Below are 20,701 nucleotides of genomic sequence, written 5' to 3' on the forward strand. Positions count from 1 at the left end.
ACAATGCATTGATCTTTTTTAATGTTGAAACGATCTTTCCTTTGTAGCATAAACTTTCTTGTCTGCCATTATCCTTTTCATGTATCACTGGATTTAGCTTGCTAATATTTTGCTAAGGGATTTTGAGTCAGTGTTCATGAAAGATCCCTTCGTAATTTTCCTTTCTTGTAATGTCCTTATCAGGTTTGGAATCAAGGTTATGTTGGCTTTACAGGATGAGTTGGGCAGTGTTTCATTTATTTCTATTTTCTGGAAGAGTTTGGTGAAGCCAGATGGACCTGGAGTGTGTGTGTGTGTGTGTGTGTGTGTGTCTGTGAGTGTTGGTTTTGCCCAGTTTTTCCAGTTGTTTCCAGTGGGAAAAACGCTACTGCCTTTGAGCTGGAAGCAGAGTTCTCTGACCATCTCTTAGACTGAGCTTTGCTGCAAGTGGCTGAAAAAATGAAACATGAAGAACTTGAATCCCAGATTCACTTGTCCTGACAAGATGCAAGTCTGGGCAGTGGGCTCGCTACCCAGCAGTCTCGGGCCCACACTGGGGGCAAGGGGCAGGGTGGTTTGGCAGAAGGATCAGGAGCAACTGGGCCCATCAGACTAGGGAATGAATTCTGTCTTAGCAGTCTTACTCTCGGGAAGACCTTGAGCCAGCTACCAAGCTTATTTCTTTATCTGTGAAATAGGGACCATACCCCCTACCTCACTGGGATGCTGTGGGAACTAGAATTTGCCCAATGCATGTGAGGTAGGTAGGACTGGTTAGACGCTAAGGCAGCCTTCAAGAAACGGATGATAACGAAGTTGTTAAAATCACTGCACCTCAGTCCTCAGCATTTTCCAGACCACCAAAGACCTGTAAGGGGTGAGGCCTGGCTGGCCCAGCTGCCAGAATGAGGCTGGTCCCATCCTGCAATGGGCTGCCCTTCCCAGGCCACGGGCAAGTGTGCTGTTGAACCAGGACCCTTTTAGGGACGGCCTCTGGGCACGTGTAAGGCAGCCCTACCAGGATCACAGCCCAGGTAAGGCTTGACCTCTGACCCAAAACAGAATCCTGGGCAAGTGCCCAACCTCTTCCAGACTAAGGGAGCGCAGGGCCTGCTGGCTGAGCTTTGAAGTCCTGCCTTTGTGAAACAGTCTATAACTTGGCCCCGTGGCGAGGATGGAGCTAGTTGGCTCAGCGGCACCAAATTCACACCTGAAAGCATTTGGCCTCGGATTTGTGAATCCAAACTATCAATTCCATGAAAGGACGTTTATCAATGGTTCCCCACCCTGGCTGCACTCTGTATTAATCCTCAGGGAGTGCTAGCTGTACCAACACCCAGGCCCCAGCGCCAGGGCGTGCATCTCCCTGGTCTGGAGTGGGGCTGGGGCCACTGGTATAGTTAGGAGCTCACCTGGTGCTGTAACGAGCAGTCTGCAAGGCCATTCACATATGCAGCCGCTGAGGCAGGCGGGGCCCTGGGCACCTCGGTCCAGGCTTCAGGGGAAGACCTGGGCCAGTAATGACAGGGTGGCAAACAGGCTCTATTTCCGGCCCTGGCCACTCTGCGGCTGTGGCCTGACACTCCATTCCCTTTTTTAGAGCACAGCGTGGCAGTGAGCCAGCATCCCGGCCCTAAACCAGGGCACTCCAGTGGGTGGAGTACAGGCCTGAGTGACCGCAGCTGCTGTCACTCCCGGCATGTCCCCTGTTCTGCCTGGCCCTGGGCACCTGACAGGCGTCACATCGGTGGCATCACCCACACCCCGTGGTGATGACAACGAGGCCCACTTGGCCGAGGCCACGTGGGAGGAATTATTCCAACACGGAAGCCTGTGTGTGTCCTCTTAACCCTCCCTCCCAGGGAGGCCCACGAGCACAGAAGTCAGACAACAGAGCCCCTCCCTGGTGCTGCCCCTGGAGGATGAGGAGAGAGGAGTAGAGACTGCTCCTCTGACCCTCAGTCTCTGGAAGTCCAAATGCCATCTGGTCCTCGTGCAAAAAATACTACAAAATCCTGCCCAGTGACGGCCAAGCTTTCCCAGCCTCACCTCTGGATATTTACATATTCATTAACACGTGTCTGTTGTTAAAAGAAAATGATGGTCATTTGATGCCCATATGTTCCCTTTCAAAACGACAGGCTGATATTTATCCTCTGAAAATAAGCGAATTCTTAAACAGACGGCTGAGCACACATCCTCCTGATTTGAAGAGAAATAATCCTCTAAATTCAACAGGTCTCTGCGCAGCCCAGCCACCAGTGGGTCCTCTGTGCAAGGCTCACCTCCCACTCAGATTCAGGTGCATCTGAACATCATGAGGCTTGCTTTCTTTTACAGGAAAGTGTTTAAGTATACTGGCGGGAAATACTCTCTTCTACCTTTTGGGTTAAAAAAATGCTTTGAAGGACACAAGGCATCCTTGTTGGTCTTCCCACGTGGCCTCATGGCTGCAGGGCGCCCCTGGGGAAGGAGAGACCTGGGGGCTCTGAGGATCAGACTGTAGCCCCAGCCTGAGCATCAGCTGGCTGTGGGCCCTCGGACCGGCCCCTTCCTGCCCTGCACCTCCACCCACCAGCTGTGCAGGGAGGGGACTGGACTAGCGTTGTCGTCTACTAGCCTGGCCACCCATCAGGAGCCCCGGAGGGCTCTTTGGTCTGTTAACCTTTGAAACTCTTCGATCTCTTCTGAACTCCTGGCCAGCTGACCACCAAGGCCCTCTGGTTCTGACTTCCTGCATCTGCAGGAACAGCACATCTAAACTTGAGGTTTCTTGCGCACTTCGATCCCTGGCATGTGGTAATGACCAGTCTGGTCAGTCCCTGGTGGCATGCTCAGGGTAAGAACCGTGGCAAACATCTGTCAACCCCTTATGGACAGTCGGCCTTGTAGGGCATGCAGTTTTCTCATTTAACCTTCAGACCAGCCTAGGAGGAAGCTACTATTGTCAGCTCTCTGTACAGTGAAGGAAACCGAGAGATTAATTAACTGGCATGAACTTAGGCTACAGGACTTCTAAGTGGTGGGTGGAGCCAGGACTAGAACTCGGGTAGCTTAGCTCTAAACCTGTAGCCTGAGTCACTCTGCCATTTCTTTAAAGTCATGGGGCCATCCTGAGAAATATCAGCTGATCCAAGCTGGGAAACAGCCTTCCCCAAAACAGCGTGAACTCCCTCTCCAAGCCCAGATGTCCCCTGACTTCTATTTCACTGCCTTCAGAAAAGGTGGGCAGGGAACCTGGTTCCTGGTTCAACCTGTGATGAATAACAATGACTAATTCCCTGAATATCCAGTTCCTCCTGAAAAGGGCTGGTTACCCGTGCACTGTCCTCCCTGTGACTCTGGAAGAGCTTGCTCTGGAAAATGCCCCTTGCGTGGACGGGAAGTGTGAGCGGTGAGAGCGTGGGCACATCACACATCACCAGTGTCAGCAGACGTGGACGTGTGGTTGCCACCTCCTGTCTCTCCGCCAGGCACTTACTCAGCTCCAACCCTGCCCTTGGTCCTGCACTTGGACCCGAGGGCACCTCTCCTGTGCCTGCCACCCAGAAGACCTTGTCTGGTATCCAAGGCCCCTTCAGCTCTTCTATCAGCTCCAGAAAGTTCAAGGAACCTTTGATGTGCACATTATCATCATTTTTTTTAAAATTTGATCTTTCCAAACCACAATCAATCCAGTCCAGACCCTCAAATACAAATGTGTGTGGATACATGTGCCCTTGAGGATGAGAGGAAGAAATATTTAGCCAAGGAAACAGACTCAAGATTGCTGCTTCCATGGGGGAGGGGGGGTGCTGAAGAAAGGTCAAAGCCACAACATCTCAACATCACGTGCCAGTGACTACTCTTCTGAACAAGGGGAGCCAACAGTCCAAAAAAGATTGTTACTAATGTGCTAGGTGCCTGAACAATTTCAAGCACACCCAGGCCCAACTGGATTTTTTTTCCCCAGTTTGTCTCGGACTTGCAAAATACAGGTGTACATCTTACCATCTGTGAGACCAGTGAGAGGTGCGGCTCATTGGATTTCCCTCATAAGGGCCTTAACCTCATGGGGAGGCAAGACGTTGAGAGAGAGAAGAACTCTTTGATGTGTGTAGATGATGAAGTTTTCCTTCTTGCCAAGTTATTACTCAAACATCGTGCAAAACTGGAAAGCAGATATCAAGGTCCTACAAAAGATAGTGTTTCATTGAAATGCACGAGGCTGGGCTCGATGAAGCCAAGGAGGGCTGGACATGGACAGGGTGAGGGTCTCATTCAGGCCAGTTTCAAAGCAAAGGCCTTGATGGTGTACTTCAGAAAGCTCCTCATGTGGTGTGTGCTTTCAGAGTGAAAGTAGTGAAATTATTTCAGCAAAACGTCTTTTAGCCAGGATGCGTTCAATAAATTATAGTACCTCCATACCATGGAATATGGTCCCGCCTTCCAAAGAACCAGGTGTATCTACATATTTACCAAAATGCAACAAAATCCATTGGTAAGGAAGATGCACTTTTCAGTTTTTGCACATATGTATGTCCATTTGCATATTTTGAAATTTGATTTTGAACCTTATGAATGTGTAACTAGTTCAAGAAATAATTCACTAAAAATGTAATAAAATCAATTGAAAAATGACTGGGTTTGTGCAAACCAAAGATATTCACCAAAATGATCACTGAGATTATCTCTGGGTATAGGAATTTGGATAATTTCCCCATTCTTCCTGGAATGTTTCTTTATTATTTTTTTTATAATAGACGTGTGTCATTTTGATAAATGAAGCTTTTAAAAATGACTAAATGAAAGCCAAGGACTTTAAGAACATTTCCTTAAGAATACTAGCAAATGAAATAAATGTGGTATGACTAGTGGGTTAATAACCCTATCAACCAAACACTGGTGGGATATAGAGATAAAAGAACAGTTGGAAAATTGTGTTTCTAACGTCATACAGGTAAGAGTATTGCTTTGAACTTTTCATAATAAAAGTAATACATATGCACTAAATTATGAAAATTCAAAAAGGTAGAAGAAAATCACTTCTAGATTCTTCCCAAACTCTGACTGTTAAAATGCTCACACATTTCCTTACAGCCTTTTATTCTAGACATAGGGCTCCTTGGTGTCAAGAGTCATAATGTAACCACATGACCCCTATTAGCCCGGTTAGTCAACTACTGAAGTAGCAATGGAATTAACTTCTTCGTTAGTTGGGGGGCCCCAGTTTACGTGGTTGATGTCAGTGGTTAATGGTCGCCTTGATGCTCACACGTGGATACCGTCCCCAACAATTGTGAAAATATTGATTGAGTGAAGACCTTACCTTCAAAATGGAGCGTTTTTACTCTGTGACCACAGAACAAGCATGAGAGGAAATTCCAGCTGGAGATGTGTGGCTGCCTTGTCCCTCTGTCCTTCCTGAGCAGGCTGGCATCCTGCTTTGTGCCTGAGCATCCTGGGCAGATGGATGATGCCACACGGTCAAACTCAGCTTCCAACATGATGGGCATGTGGGGCTCAGGCACCTGGAGCTGGAGAAAATCGGACTTAAGGGTCCCTCAGAAATGATGTCACCACCACCACCCCCATTCACATCAGAGGCTGAGGGACCAAACACTGGGGAGATAGTGCATAAGGAGCTACTGATACTACACATCAAAAATGAAAAGATAAAGGTGGGGAGGGTCTAGCTCAGTGGTAGAGACCGTGCTTAGCATGCATTAGGTCCTGGATTCAATCTCCAGTACCTCCACTAAAAAATGAATGAATTAATTAAAACTGAATTACCTCCCCCCCAAAATGAAAAGATAATGTGAAAAGGAAATTCACATTTATTTACAGGTATAACGATTCCTGCACTGATAATGAAAAGCAGTAATATGGATGCTCTGTGGCCGCCTAGTGTAATCAATGTGATTGTGTCACAGTAGCCTGGCCCGTACGCTAATGAACGAATTGTTATAAAATTTTTATGGCATCCTCTTCTCCTTTGAATGCCTACCTGCTCTAGCTAGGACTTCCAATGCAATGTTGAATTAATGTCAAGAGTAAGCCTCCTTGTCTTGTTCCTGATCTGAGAGGGAGAGCTTCCAGCTTTCCACCATGGAGCGCGATGCTAGCTGTGAGCTTGTCTTACATGGCCTTTATTATTTTGAGGCATGTTCCTTCTATACCCACTTTGTTGAGATTTTTTTTTTTATCATAAATGGAGTTTGAATTTTGTCAAATGTTTTTTCTGCATCTGTTGAGACGATCATGATTTTTATCCTTCATTTTGTTAACGTGGTGTATCCCATTGTTTGATCTATAGATATTGAACCATCTTTATATCCGTGGAATAAACACCACTTACTCATGGTGTGTGATCCTTTTAGTGTATTCGTGAATTTTGTTTGCTAATATTTTGATGAGAATATTTTCATCTATGTTTAAAAAAAGAAACAAACAAATTTTCATGGCATCCAGTATTACAGTGCTATTCATAATACAGTATTGGAAATATTGTTTTTTAAACCTTTTTTTTAAACCACTTACCTGAGACAATAGGCTGGTAAACAGTTTCTTCAACTACAAGAAAGGCAGATTGCATGATAAGGACATTCCTGGAAAGCCAAGTTATAAAACAGTAAGAAGTACATTATTAATTCTATGTTAAATATCATAGTAGGGAAGGGGCAGCTCAGAGGTAGAGTGTGTGCCTAGCAAGCATGAAGTTTGGGGTTTAATCCCCAGTATCTCCACTTAGAAAATAAACAAAAAAACCTAATTACCTACCCCACCTCAAAAAGTATACAGTTCTGTATGCCAATTATATCTCAATAAAACTGGGATGAAAACAAATTTTTTAATAAAGAAAAAAAAATCTCACTTACCTTATGCCAAGGTAAGGCTAGACCAGATCTACATGTATTTTATGCATTTACCACATAGCTAACTTTTTCTTAATTTTTTTGATATTTGTCTGTGAATTTTTCAAATGGTCACAAATCTCTAGAGAATTTTCCGATGTATTTATCGAATAAAATCTGCACATAAGTGGGCCCGTGCAACTCAAATCCGTGTTGTTCAAGTATCAGCTGTACAGTCTGGAGAGGATGGCCCAGTGGGAGGGGGCTCTGCGTTAGCCCTGGGCCTGGGCTGTGGGCCCAGCTCCTTCATTCTGTCCAGCTGATCTTGGTCACCACAGGTTCCTAGGGTCTAGCAAAATGCCTGGTGCCTAGTGGGGTCTCAAGAGGAATGACTGAACAAATGGCCTGGCGTGAGATGCGGGGCCACAGCCCTGGAAACACGGTCACCCTGGGATGGGGGCTGGAGGGTGCTAGGAGCAAACTCTCTCAGAAGTGTCAGAACTTCCTTGATGCCTTTGGTGTTTCGGGCTCCTCTGTAAAGCTGGGGTCAGCCCAGAACATGAGCATTTTAAAGCAAGGCCAGTAAACATGGACAGTGGGGACTAGAGGCTCCCAACCAGCCCATGGCGGTGAGAAGAGCCCGCTGTGGGTGGGGGCGCTGGTGTGTATGACAGAGGCCTGGTTAGAAGCTGGACAGGCTGGAGGCTGGAGCCTGAGGACCTGAGATGACCCCTACAGGCTGCCAAACCTTTCCCCCCAGATCCCCAGTTTCTTACCTGCTAATGAGGGGTGATTGTCTGTCTTCTTCACAGGGTGGTTGTGAGATCAGAAAGCTAATGTGTGGGGAAGCGTTTCATAACCCGTAAAGAGCAAGATGATTTGTCAGTGTTTAAGTTCCTCCCTCTCTTCCTCCCTCCTCCTCCCTTCCTTCCTCTCTCTCTCTCCCATTAAAGCCCCTCAGACCTCGCCCCTCCTGCCTGCCCTGGGCTCCTCACTCTTGACAGCAATGCCTCTGACCCCGGCTTCCCTCTGGGGGAAGCCTCTGCTTCTCCACCTTTCTCTGCCAATGGCAGCTCGGAGGATCCCTGAGCCAGCCCTGCAGCATCTGCTGAGCATCGCCCACCCACGACATCACCTTCCTGCTTGGGGACTGGCTCCCCTGAGCCTTAAAGGACATGGCTGGTGGGGGTGAGGCCCAGCTCAGGCAGCGTGGTGGTGGGCATGGAGCTGAACGCAGCCTCCAGAGCTCACATACCTGCAGGGCCACCTCACACTCAGGTGAGCAGTGCCACTGGGGGTGTTATTTCTGCCCCGTGTCGGCCAAGGCTGGGCCCGTTGAGGAACACGTGAAGGCCTGTGTGCCCGATGACCTCCATCACAGAGCCCTGACCCTGGCCTCAGTTTCTCCATGTTCCAGAGACTCCTCTGAGGCCCTTGCCTGCTCTGCAATTGCTGCTCTCGCCTGCTGCTGGGGCAAGTCCCAGGCTGAGGGGAGGAGACCCTGACGGCTGCCCCCAAATCAGGGAGTTCCTGCTCCTTCCAGGGCAGCATTGCATCAGCAAGAGAGGAAGGGTCTGGCCTCACCTCCAGGCTGCAAAGGAGCCTCGTGGACCACCTCCCTGATCTGCTAGACCAGAATCCCAGCTGACCCTGCCAGGTAGAGGACCCACTCTGTGCCAGTCATGGCCTCATTCCTTGACCTTCCCAAAATGTGGGTACTGCATAACCCAGGTTGTGCCAGACACCAGATAGCAGACCTGGGGCAGGGTCAGACACGCAGAGAGTGATGGGAGAAAATGCGTGGGCAGGATGCGGGGGAGGGAGCTGGAGGGCGGGGAGCCCAGGGAAGGGCCGGGAGGAAGGTTGGGTAGTGTCTTGGTCTGCTTGGGCTGCCAGGACAAAATGCCACAGACTGTGGGCTGAACAACAGAAATCTGTTTGCTCACAGTCCTGGAGGCTACAAGTCCCCGATTAACACATTGGCAGTTTGGTTTTCTTTTGAGGCCTCTCTCGAGCTTGGCTTGCACGGGCCACCTTCTCTCTGTGTCCTCACCTGGTCCTTCCTCTTTGTGCATGCATCTCTGGGCCGTAATCTCCTCTTCTTAGAAGGACATCAGTCAGATTGGATTAGGGCCCATGCTAACTACCTTATTTTAATTTAAACCTTTTTAACAGCCCTATCTTCAAATACAGTTGCATTCTGAGGTCCTGGGGGTTAGGACTTCAACACATGGATTTGGGGGGACACAGTGCATCCCAGAAGAGCTCAGAAGAGCCTCAGCTCTTGGCACAGCTTTAGAAGAGTCTGTGCCGAGCTGATGGGGAGACCCTGAGCCCCAGCTCCCAGGGGGACATCCTGCATCCTGCAGGAATGGGCAGATGCAAATTGCCTCCCTCTTCTGTGTTCAGTCACTGGCTGGGAACAGCTAGGAGAGGTGGGTCCCGAGGGACGGTGCTGGGGTGTTGGCCACCTGGACCTCCAGCAGCACGCTTTCTCAGAGGAGACACAAGCAGAGTGTTTCTGTGGCACAAAAGTATTAACTTGCAAGAAAAGGATATATACATCCACCAAAACTTAAACAAAAATGCTCTTAGCACCTTTATCATAATCATACCAACTAGGAACAACCCAACCATCCATAGATGGGTGGATCGTGAATGTGAGTGGTTTGTCCAGACAACAGCAGGTATGACTCAGAAGGAATGAAGGGCTGATGCAGGCTTGCAACACTGTGGATGAATCTCAAAAATACTCTGTAGAAAGAAGCCAGACGCGGAAAAGTGTGTATTCTAGGCTTCCATTAATAGGAAGCCCAAGAAGGCAAAATTAGTCTCTGGTGACAATGAGTGCTTAAGGGGTTGAACGTCAGGGATTTTACTGAGAGAATTCACTGGACTTAATGGAAATGTTCTATGTCTTGATTTGGGTTTTGCTTATACTTTGGCAAAACTCATTGAATTGTGCTAAAGTCTGTGCATTTCACAGTTTGTAAATTTTAGCTCAATAAAGGAAAACATCCCCGCTGTATAGACAAGGCTCAGGGAGGTTCAGGGTTTACTGGAGACTCACAGAAGCTGGGCTTGGGTTAGAACCACACCTGCCCGGCCCCTGGTCCATGCCCATCTGAGACCTGGTATCTTGTGGCTTCCAGGACTGACTCATGAGGCTCTGGTGCAGCCACAGAAATTCCTGGGTGCCCCCTGGGGCATGGCAGCTGGTCCCCTTGACAGCTGGGACTCAGACTCCTGGGCCAGGGTCCAGCCCCTGTCAGCAGAGCTGGGACTTGGCCCAAGTCAGACTCTGTAGCAGGGTGGGCAGCCAGTCTGGAGGTGCAGACCCAGCCCCAGACAGGCACTGGCTCTGTTAGGCCTGGACCAGGCTAGAGGAACTGGCCCCCTTGGGCAAGCGGCAGGTGATAGCTCTCCAAGGCTCTGGGAGCTCAGGGAGCCATCTGTCCAGGCCAGATCTTAGCTCCACCTTATCATCAGCTGAGTATCCTGGCCTGACTATAGTGAGCCTGTTTGCTCAGGAGTAGACTCAGGGTGAAAAATGGAGATAAAAGGAGAACACAAATGTAAAGCACCTGAGACACAGTAGGCTGTCAACAACATTGTTTCTTTCATCTCTCCTAACCTCTTCATTCATTTAGTCAGTCAGTTAGTTATTCAACAAACATCAATTCCCTGCTCTCACCAGGGCTGTGCTAGGCACAGAGATGAATCAGTCCTGCAGTTAATGAGCTCACAGCCTAGTAAACAAATTTTCAGAATTACTAGTAGCTTTATAACACACTTTAATACCCGGTTGGGCTAGTTCTACCTCCATAATACTTCCTTCTCTGAATGTTTCTGGCTATTCTTGGATATTTACTCACCGAAACCTCAGAAGCAGTTTGTCTAATTTTTTAAAAATCAGCATCGAGAATGATTATGTACATAATATAGGTAGTATTTCAAATCAGTGAGAAAAAAAGGTATATAATTTAGTAAAAGTATTGAAAAAATTAGATAGTCAAAAAAAAAAAATCCCAAAGTAAATTCCAGAAGGATAAAAGGTTTAAATGTCAAAAAAAAAAAACCCCATAAAAATCTTAGAAGAAAATTTTCCAAGTGGGAAAGAACTTTCTAGACATGACACAGAAACCACAAAGGAAAGAAAGGCTAATCAATTTGTCCATGTAAAAAAGAAATAATTTTTTTTGCCTTAAAACTTACCAGAAACAAAATCAGAGATAAATGACAGGAAAAAAGCAGCACATACGACAAAAGCCCATTTTCCCTAATGTACGAAAGAATTCCTAGAAGTTTTTATGTAAAGGGAAAAAACCCCAAACTCAAAAAGTGAGTAGAAAAGAGAATACAAATGCCTTTTTTAAAAAGCCTTATTTTGAGAGAACTGAAGTCTTACAGAAGAGTTACAGAGATAATCCAATTTCCATGTTCCTGTCACCCAGACTCTTCTCATATTAACCTCTTACATAACCATAGTACCATTATCAAAACTAAGAGTTAAGCGTGGTACATACTGTTAACTAAAGTACTGAAGTTAATTCGTGTTCCACCAGTTTTCTCACTAACGTCCTTTTTCTGGTCCAAGATCCAGATCAGGACTCCTCTTTATAGTTGACTTGTCTCCTTGGTCTCTCTTCCCATCTGTGATCGTTCGTCAGTCTTTCCTTGTTTTTCATGCCCTTGACACTTTTAACGAGTGCTGATCAGATATTTTGTAGAATGTCCCTCAGCTTGGATTTGTCTGGTGTTTTCTCCTGATTAGACTGAGGAGTGAGGTACCTTCTGGTGCATCGCGAAGCCCACGATGTTATGTTAACCTTGATCACTTGGCTGAAGTGGTATCTGCTGGGTTTCTTCACCGTAAAGTTACTGATTTCCCCTTTGCAGTCATTAAGTATTTTGTGTGGACATAAGTTTTCAACTCCTTGGGGTAAATTACAAGGATTGTGGTTGCTGGACTGTACGGTAAGAGCATATTTAGGTTTGCAAGAAACTACCAAACTGTCTCCCAAAGTGGCTGGACTATTTTGCTTTCTCTCCAGCAACAAGAGTTCCAGCAGCTCCACACTCTCACCAGCATTTGGTGGTGTCAGTGTTCTGGGTTTCAGTCATTCTAATAGATGTGTAGTGGCATTTCATCATTTAAATCTGCAATTCCCTAATAAGGCATAATGTTGAGCAACTCTTCATTTGCTTATTTGCCACCTGTGCATCATCCTTGGTAAGGTGTCTATTGAGATCTTTTGCCCTTTTTTGTGTGTATTATTTAAAAATTTTTAAATTTATTTGTTGCTAGTGTATGGAAATGCAATTATTTTTTGTATCTTGTCCTTGCATTCTTGTTTAAATTAATTTATTATAATATTTTTATAGATTGCTTATGAATTTCTATGTAAACAATCATGTTTTCTACAAATACATTTTTTTTCCTTTTTATCTCTATGGCTTTTACCTCTTTTTCTAGCCTTACTGCATTGCTAGAACACTGTTGTGTTTTTTATTGCTATACCCATGTTTTCAAGAGGTTTTGTTCTCAGGATATAACTTTTTCATAACATCCAATTCTTGTTTCCTAAGGCAATGTCTTCTCTTATCTCTCATTGATAGCTTTTTCCTTTAGTTTAATTTTCTTTTCTCTACATAGTCTTTGTTTCTACCAAATTCTTTTTCTCTGTTTCTTTTGGTGTCCTCAGATAATCTGTTTTCTTGGATGTTAAATAATCCTTGGTTGTCTGTCATAATTATGAAATGGGAACTAAAAACTTTATTGGACACTCTGCACATGAATGGGACTTATTGACTTCATGCCCCTCTGTAGGATAATCAGATGGAGCACGTATGGGGGAATTCTTGTTGTCCATAACTAGAGACACTTCCTCATGGCTAGCCAGAATCCCCAGGACATAGTCTTTCCATCTCCTGCTAGAGAAAAACAGCCTGGCTGTCAGCCTCCTTGGAGCACAGCAGGAGGCAAGGGCTGTTGGGATCACATCTGAGACTCACATGCATTTGGTATGGTGCCCACACCCTCAACCATGCCTGGCATCCCCCAGTTTAGATACACTGTTTTTACCAAGATGGGGCTGGAGGTGGGGCTGTCACACAGAGAGGGCATCTAGGAATCCAAGTGATTATCAAATAGCTTCCACCCAGCCCTCCTCATTTTAGCACACCTTCCACCTCCAGGTCCAGAAGCCCTGGGTAGTCAGCTCCTGTGCCTCTTCAAGGTTCTGTGTGTAAACTGAGGGCTCCCGGCTTTCCTTACTGCTGGTCTAGGAACTGGCTTCCTTGGGTCTTCTAAATCAGTTACCACCACCTCATCTGATTTCCAGTTGAAATGTTGGTGCTGTTTTTCTCTCCTGTCCTCTTCGTCCTTGTTGGTTCCTATTTTTGTTTTTGTTTGTTGGTTTAATCTTTTCATGGTAGATTTCAGGAGGCAGGGAAGTTAGATGCGTATGTTCAATCCACCATTTCAACCCAGAAGTCTTCTTTCTATCTTTCACTTGCTTAACAAAGAACAAACTTACATGATGTCCTGATTGTTCTTCTATTTGTATATGGCAAATCTAGCAGGATTTTAAAATGCAAGGCTTGCCCCCTGAGTTGTAAAATATTATCCCAACATTACTGAATCTTTTATGTCCCAGCTTCAAAATTCATTTTCAGAGTGTTGGGGGAAAAAAGTCTTGCTTTGTCCTGAAAAGACTGTATGAAATTTCTTGGAAGTAGCATATGGCATGGAAATTTCTCTTGTCTGAATAGTAATGTTAATGTGGACCTCAAAAAATTCTTGAGCACCTGCTGTGTACCAGGCCTGAACCAGGACTGTTTAGTGGGGCTTCGGTAGAGATGGAGCACTTCCACCTCCTGCCTCAATCCTGGGACGGGCACAGCAGGACCTCACCGCAGCTCCCTGCCTCCAGGAAGTCCTGGCACAAAGCTTCCTGGTCACTTCCAGCCAGCCGTCCCATCCAGTGGGACCTGTAGGACAGGTTTCCCGCTCAGCACTGCCCGCTTGACTCTTTCCACTCCCTTACTGCTGAGAACAGAATTCTAGGGCTGGTGATCATTTAGTCACAGAAACTTATGTGGAATCTCCACCTTGGGCTGCTTTCCTCTGTGTTTTATTTACACAGCTATTAAAGCAACCTCATTTATCTGAAAAAGAAAACCCACTAATTTAAAAAGACAGATGCACCCCAATATTCATAGCAGCATTATTTACAATAGCCAAGATATGGAAGCAACCTGTGTGCATCAACAGATAAATGGATAAAGAAGATGTGGTATAGTTACATACAATGGAATATTACTTGGTCATAAAAGAATGAAATTTTGCTATTTGCAGCAACATGGGATAGACCTAGAGGGTATTATACTAAGTGAAGTAAGTCAGATAGAGAAAGACAAATAGTGAAGATGTCACTTATATGTGGAACCTAAAAAAGAAAATGAATGAGTATAACAAAACAGAAATAGACTCACAGATACAGAGAACAAACTGGGGGGAAAAAGTGGGGAAAGGGAAGAGGGTAGAGGCAAGATGGGGGTAGGAGATTAAGAGGAACAAACTACTGTGCATAAAATAAACAAGCTTCAAGGATATATTGTACAGCACAGTGAATATAGCCAATATTTTATAACTTTAAATGGAGTATAATCTATAAAAATATTGAATCACTATGTCATACACCTGAAACTAATATAATATTGTAAATCAACAATACTTCAATAAAAAGAAAGAAAGTGCCAGAAGTCCCTCCAGCCTCCTATTACTTACCCTTCAAAACTCAGCTCAATTGTCCTTCCTCTGTGGAGCCTCGCTGGACAAGGACTTCACAGCCCACGGGCCGCCCTCCTTCATGCACCCGCTTACCCTGCAACGTGGGCGCTTATCCGGACCCCAAGGGCCTCGAGGGCTGGGTGTGGATGGCTCAGCAATGTTTGTTGTTAATGAATGAAAAGAAATGAGCGTGGCAGGCCCGGGTACAGGATCATCTAAATACAAGTTCCACTGAAATGGCAATGACCGTCGTCTCTGCGTTTTGTCTGGAGAAGACATTTACAACTGACTTTTCAAAAAGAATTCTTTGTTGAATAAGACCTGAGACTGCAAGGCTGCTCCTCTTGTACTTTTTTGGCAAAACCATCAAAATAGACTTGATGGAAGAAGAAAGAACCCCACCCATCCCAGACCATCAGCCAGGAGACTAAGAGTGTTCCTCTGACTCGTTTTTCATATGTGAAATACAGGGGTGTAGCCTTTTTTTTTTTTTTTAACTTTTTTGATTGAAGTCTAGTCAGTTTACAATGTTGTGTCCGTTTCTGGTGCACAGCACAACGCTTCAGTCATACATGAACGTACACATATTTGTTTTCATATTCTTTTTCACCGTAAGCTGCTACAAGATACTGAACATGGTTCCCTGTGCTGTGCTAAGTAGCTGGTTATTCGTGGTAAATCAAAGTCAGGGCGCATGTGGCAAAATGATTTATCAGGAAATGGCGACTTAATAATCAAGAATGGCCAAGAACAGGTTAGCGATTGTGAAGATTAGGAAAACACAGGGCTTTTCAATTCTATTTAGTAAGTGTCCTCATATGTAACTATGTAGTTCCCATTGTCCTATGAATTAAAGGGGAACAATTCTTCATCTTGGCTTTTGGATTTCTTTCCCTTTGTGTTGAGTCATTTTACACTTTTCCAAGAGACCAAAGTTTGGAGCTAAAATAGAGAAAAACATATGAAATGCTTTCTTTTGACGCAGAGCAACGCTTGCCCTGTGGCTCACCCATACAGAATTTCTCACGTATGGGATCTCGTTTGCTTCTCATTACAACCCCATGATGTGTAGGAGGCCTGGCAGATGTCATCATGACCTTCATTTATATTTTACAGGTGAGGAAACTGAAGTGCAGAGGCATTACATGGCTTGTGTAAGTCACAAGGAGTAGGCGGTGTTGCTGCCAACCATCTCGGGAACCTGATTCCAGATTCTGTGTTCCTTTCTGTGACATCCTGCTGCCCGTCGGGCTATCCAGAGGGCAAGGGGTGGGCGCACTGACCGAGCAGAGTCATAAACACAGTGTTTGTGTGCCGATAAAGTACATTTAAAATTGAGCTCTGGAGGGAGATCTCAGCACAAAGATGTTCACTGTTGTTTCTGGGCGGTAAGGACCTGGAGAGGGGGGTGTATTTGTGTACATATGCTGCTTTTCCTCACTCACATTTATCATTTCCATACATAATTTTATATATATGTGTGTGTGTGTGTTAAATTTTTTGAAAACATTTTGTTCATTGACTCCTCTAGGCAATCAGCCTATAACCCCGAAGCAGAGCTTTCTGCTAACATCTTGTCCAGGCCTGTGGTGAAGGAGGCCTCTTCCCTCTCCTGTCAAATCCAGATATGGGACTAGATAAGGTAGGACCGACTTGATGTCCCTTCTCCTGGCAACTACCCCGATGACAATGACAGTGGCAGGTGCCTTTCCATCAGGAACGGGGTGGAGCAGCACAGACAAGATGCCCCTCCAGGTTGGAACCAGGCTGTGAAAGAGGAATTGCCTGCTGGGAGGCTCGGTCACCCCAACTGCTGGTAAAACCTTGATCCAGATTAGGGTCAAACTCTGGCAGTGAGATTAGCCACTCCTTCTCTGTGTGGCGGTGCTGGGGGTGGAGAGAGAGCTCTGTGTAGCCTCCCTGCTGTGAATGTCCAGACAAGAACATGGGAGAGGATGTAGATAATCCTTCTTCCAAACAATAGTGAAGTTCCGAAACCACCTAAAGGTCCAGCAATAGGGGAATGGCTAGCCTACGGTATGTTCATAAAACAGAGTCTTATATACTTTTTTAAAAAGATGCCTTCAAGGAATTTGTATGTTCTGTGCACACACACTTACATACATATATAATTATATAGGGAAATGATAAATGTGAGTAAAATACATACATAAATACATACACGGACATAAACACCAACTTCAATAATGATATATTCAAATAATATATTTCTGGAAATTCCTTAAAATGTTATCTGTGATCATCTCTCTTGGTTTAGGGTAGATGGGGAATTTGAATTTTCTTTATTCCTTCCTGTATTTTCCAGATCTTCTAAAAGAAATAAATATTAGCTTTGTTAGATTTTCTCCTCCCAGAGAAGCAGGGGGTGGTCCCTGAGAAGCTAGGGTTGGGCGGGCTGCCCACCTGGACCCTAGATGGCAGTCTGAAAGCAGGGTAGTGGGGAAATGGCACAGAGGGAAGTCAGATAATCTTCCTGACACGTCATCAGCTGGAAGAGGCTAGCAGGAGAGACAATCTGGGGCGAATTCAGAGAACCAGATGAAGTCCAAAGGTCCGAGGTGGAGTGTGTAATCGTGTCCTGGGCAGACAAGAGGGGAGCAGCAGGGGGCTTTGAGGGAGCCTGAGCCTCGTGTATGGACAGGATCGGAGTTATTAGTGTGCCAGCCCGATGGAGACAACCTTTACAATCATCAACACATTGGAAAACACAACCACAGTAATACTAACACTGCCTTGGGTCTCCTTCTCCGTAACCTCTGGGACTCACAATAGTGACAGCAGCAGGTGCCAGAGCCTCAAAGAGCCACAGCCTGGAGGGATGTAGGAAGCATGGGTTCCAGGTCACCCAGTGATGACAGAGAATGGGAAGGCGTGGCAGTAGCTGCGGGGTGAAAGGCCGGAGGCACCCAGGCCCAGGGAAGAGAGACGATGTGAGGAGTGGAGCATCTTCCAGCTGGCAGCTCGGGGCAGACTGCTGCAGTTCCCCTCTGCCCCGCGGTGGCCCCAAGACTGACGAGGCCTAGGCACACAGCCTCACTGTAACCCTCTGCCCTCCTCCACCCCTTCCTCCTGGCAGCGGCTCTCAGCCTCCAGACCTGGTGTGGCCTTGTTGCGTTTGGACTCCATCACTCTTCTTCGTGGGAAGGATGTAGGAGCAGAAGTCAGAATTTTCCAGACCCTGGAGACACATGCACCTTTTCTCTCTACCTTTTAAAAGTTGCCTTTTTAAGGACCCAGGATAAACATCTGGGGCCTGACCTTGTGTCTTTGGCCACCCTGCAGTGGCTCTCTCTCTCTCTCTTTCTCTTTTAAGAGGGTGGTGATGCTGTTTCTTTTCTGCCATGTGTCAGTCCCTCCCATTGGTCAAAATGAAGACGAGAGGCAGAGTTAGTTCCCTTTTGTCTCCTCTTTCAAAATCTATGAGAACTGTCAAGTCAATAATTCATCAAGCCTTTGTATCTTACATTCTTAAATTTAATTCCTTCAGTGAATGAGCTTGTCATCGAAGTGCTGCAGCCACTTCTTTTTCTTCTGGCCTCAGGCTCGGGGTTTAGCATCTCCAGATGCTGTCGTGTGTTGTGCAGTCTGGGTTGCCATGGAGCTGAAAATGGCCTGGAAATGCTGAAATCCTGCGATTTCTCTGGAGCCTGAGAGAGAGGATGATGTGTTGTGTGTAGATTTTAGTCACGTGTAGATCAGGCTGCTCAGTGACGTCTGAGCTGTGATTTGGTGGTTTGTATCAGCTTCAGATTCTAATATGATTACACTCTTGACTCTTGTCAACTGACTGAGTTATAATCAATTGTTAAAACAGCTAAATAACCCATTTGGTAAAAGGATGCTAAATTCCAAGCTGCCAGATGTTGCCCTTTTTCTGGCGTTGGTCTTTCATTGCATTTACAAACTACTGCTGCTGGGAGTCAGCTGAGAAGTCCCTCTGGATTTGGGGCTGGTGACTGTGAATCTCCAAGGATGCATTGCCACCTGTTAATGACAGCCATTTGTCACAGACAAACTTGTTATGAACTCATTGGGGGCACCCTCATAGCCAGAAGGCCCTGGTCAAGGAGGTGGAGCTAGGTAGCTGTATATGTATATTGCCAACCTGTTTTGCACAACACCTGGGGATTTTAAACCCTGAGCCTGAAGCCTAAAGAAAACGAAGTGGCCCCGTATTTACATGGCAAGCTCATTGTTTGCTTCAATGATCTCACCCCTAGCCGAGGGTGACTGAGATGCTTCATGCCTGCTGAGCAGATCCAACCCCTTAGAATTCCATCCAGAGCCTAAGTTAGATGGCCCCAGGGCCGTGTCCGGGGTTAGTGCTCTTGTGAGCCTCTCCAGCCAGGTCCTCTCCTGGCTCCCCTATCCCCAGCCCAGGACACCCTTGCTCGTGCTGCTGGGGCTTGCAGAGTGTCAGGTCCTCCTAGCATCTCCTTTGGGCAGGTCCCAGAGTATGTTTACTTGGACTTACCCCATCCACTTACTCCACTTTGGCCCTCCCTGGTATCATACCCCCTACACCCCTCCAGGATGCTCCTCCTAGCTCTGGCCAGCCCCTCATTGGCCAACTCCTGGCCCAAATCTTTCTTAAGACCCAGGGCCAGTAACCAGGGCCTTGGAGTGACTTGTACAAAGACTCAGAGGGAAGAGAAGGACTAAGAGAAACAATGCATCTTCTGGGGCGTGGTGTCTGCCCTCTGTGTCCCCAGGGGTGGGCTCTTGTAGCTCTTCCTGCCCCTGACCAAAGAAAGGGGTGCCTCCCGTAGAGATGCCATCGGAGCCCTTGTGATTTAGAATGGCGCTGTCCCCCTCATGTTCTGCATGTGCCGAAAATGGAGGCCTGGACAAGCAGAGCCTCCCCCACCACTGGAGGGCCCAGGGCAGGAGTGGGCACGGAGGCCCACGTGCCATGCGTCCACGTGGCATTTGAAAAATCATTACTCAAATCTCCCGACTGATATACAAAAATATGTTCTGTCCTCCTACCCCGGCAAATACATCTTTGTAATGAGAAAGCAGTAAGATACATCTATTTGTGAGCTTTTGTTTTCAGCAAAATGTCGAAGGCAACTGACTTAAATTATTGTCGTGAATGTCGAGGTGCCTTGTGAATGGGCTGGTGATGTTTGTGTGAGTAGTGAAGACACACACAACTCATACATCATCCTATATTTGTGCCACGATATTTATGTTTCTTTCCTGCATTTCAGCAAAGTCACGATTTATGTTGTTACAGGCAACATGTTCGGCTAGTTTGTGTTCTATTGATAGCAATGCTGAAATAGACAACTTTCATTGAGTCACTGTAGGTCTTAGATAGTTTTTTTCTTATTAATTTCAGTTGGGAGAAACTTGAATTGGTTGAAGCAACAGCAACCAGAATTGTCAGTAACATTATTAAAGCCATATTTAGACTCAGAAATGAGCCATGGATTTATAGGCAACCCCATTATAGTGCTTGACTCTGATATGTGACAAACTGTCTCTAGTGCAGGAAATATAACAGCATGTTGAATTTTACCATATAAATTGTTATCACTTGGATTGCAGTTTTCCCCATCTCTTAAAGCAATATCTTGATCCAGAGAGTAACAGAGTGAATAACTGGCATGATGCTTCACACCTATTACAACGAGATCTACTTAGACACATTTGAGAATAATATGAATTGTGTAACATTGTAGTGTTCCTTGGCTCCCATGTGAAACTGTTGTGAAAACTGTACTCCTTTGTGAATACCCTCCAGTCTCGAATTAGAACATGAAGGGAAGGGAAAAAAAATGGCACATAGAACTACTGGGAAGAGATGCTTCTCTGTGTAAGAATCTATTACAATTATGCTATTTCAGGATTTGGCAAATTGGTCTATCTGTCCTTCTCTTACCTAAGATCTCCCCCTGGCCGAATCCTGTGAAGCAGTCTGTCTCCAATGTTGATAGCAGCCCAGCCACAAGTCTCCAGGGTGATTAGACACAGACACCTTGGGCCCAAGGACAGAGGCCAGGAATTGTGGAGAAACCTTTCCTTAAGCCCTGACAAGTGTTAGTCCTGGGTGTGGACATTTGCAGGT

General features: G+C 46.0%; 1 long non-coding RNA gene across 1 annotated transcript; it reads right to left on the reverse strand.

Annotated features, from left to right (window-relative positions):
- Window positions 1-3,548: 3,548 nt before the first annotated feature.
- Window positions 3,549-7,667, reverse strand: LOC140699463 (uncharacterized). The gene is made up of 4 exons (XR_012077648.1): window positions 7,589-7,667; window positions 6,499-6,566; window positions 5,288-5,495; window positions 3,549-4,151 (listed from the first exon to the last, which is right to left on the reverse strand). It is a non-coding gene; the product is annotated as an uncharacterized lncRNA (long non-coding RNA).
- Window positions 7,668-20,701: the final 13,034 nt, after the last annotated feature.

Source organism: Vicugna pacos, chromosome 11 (genome assembly GCF_048564905.1).
Source record: "Vicugna pacos chromosome 11, VicPac4, whole genome shotgun sequence".
NCBI classification, from domain to species: Eukaryota; Metazoa; Chordata; class Mammalia; order Artiodactyla; family Camelidae; genus Vicugna; species Vicugna pacos.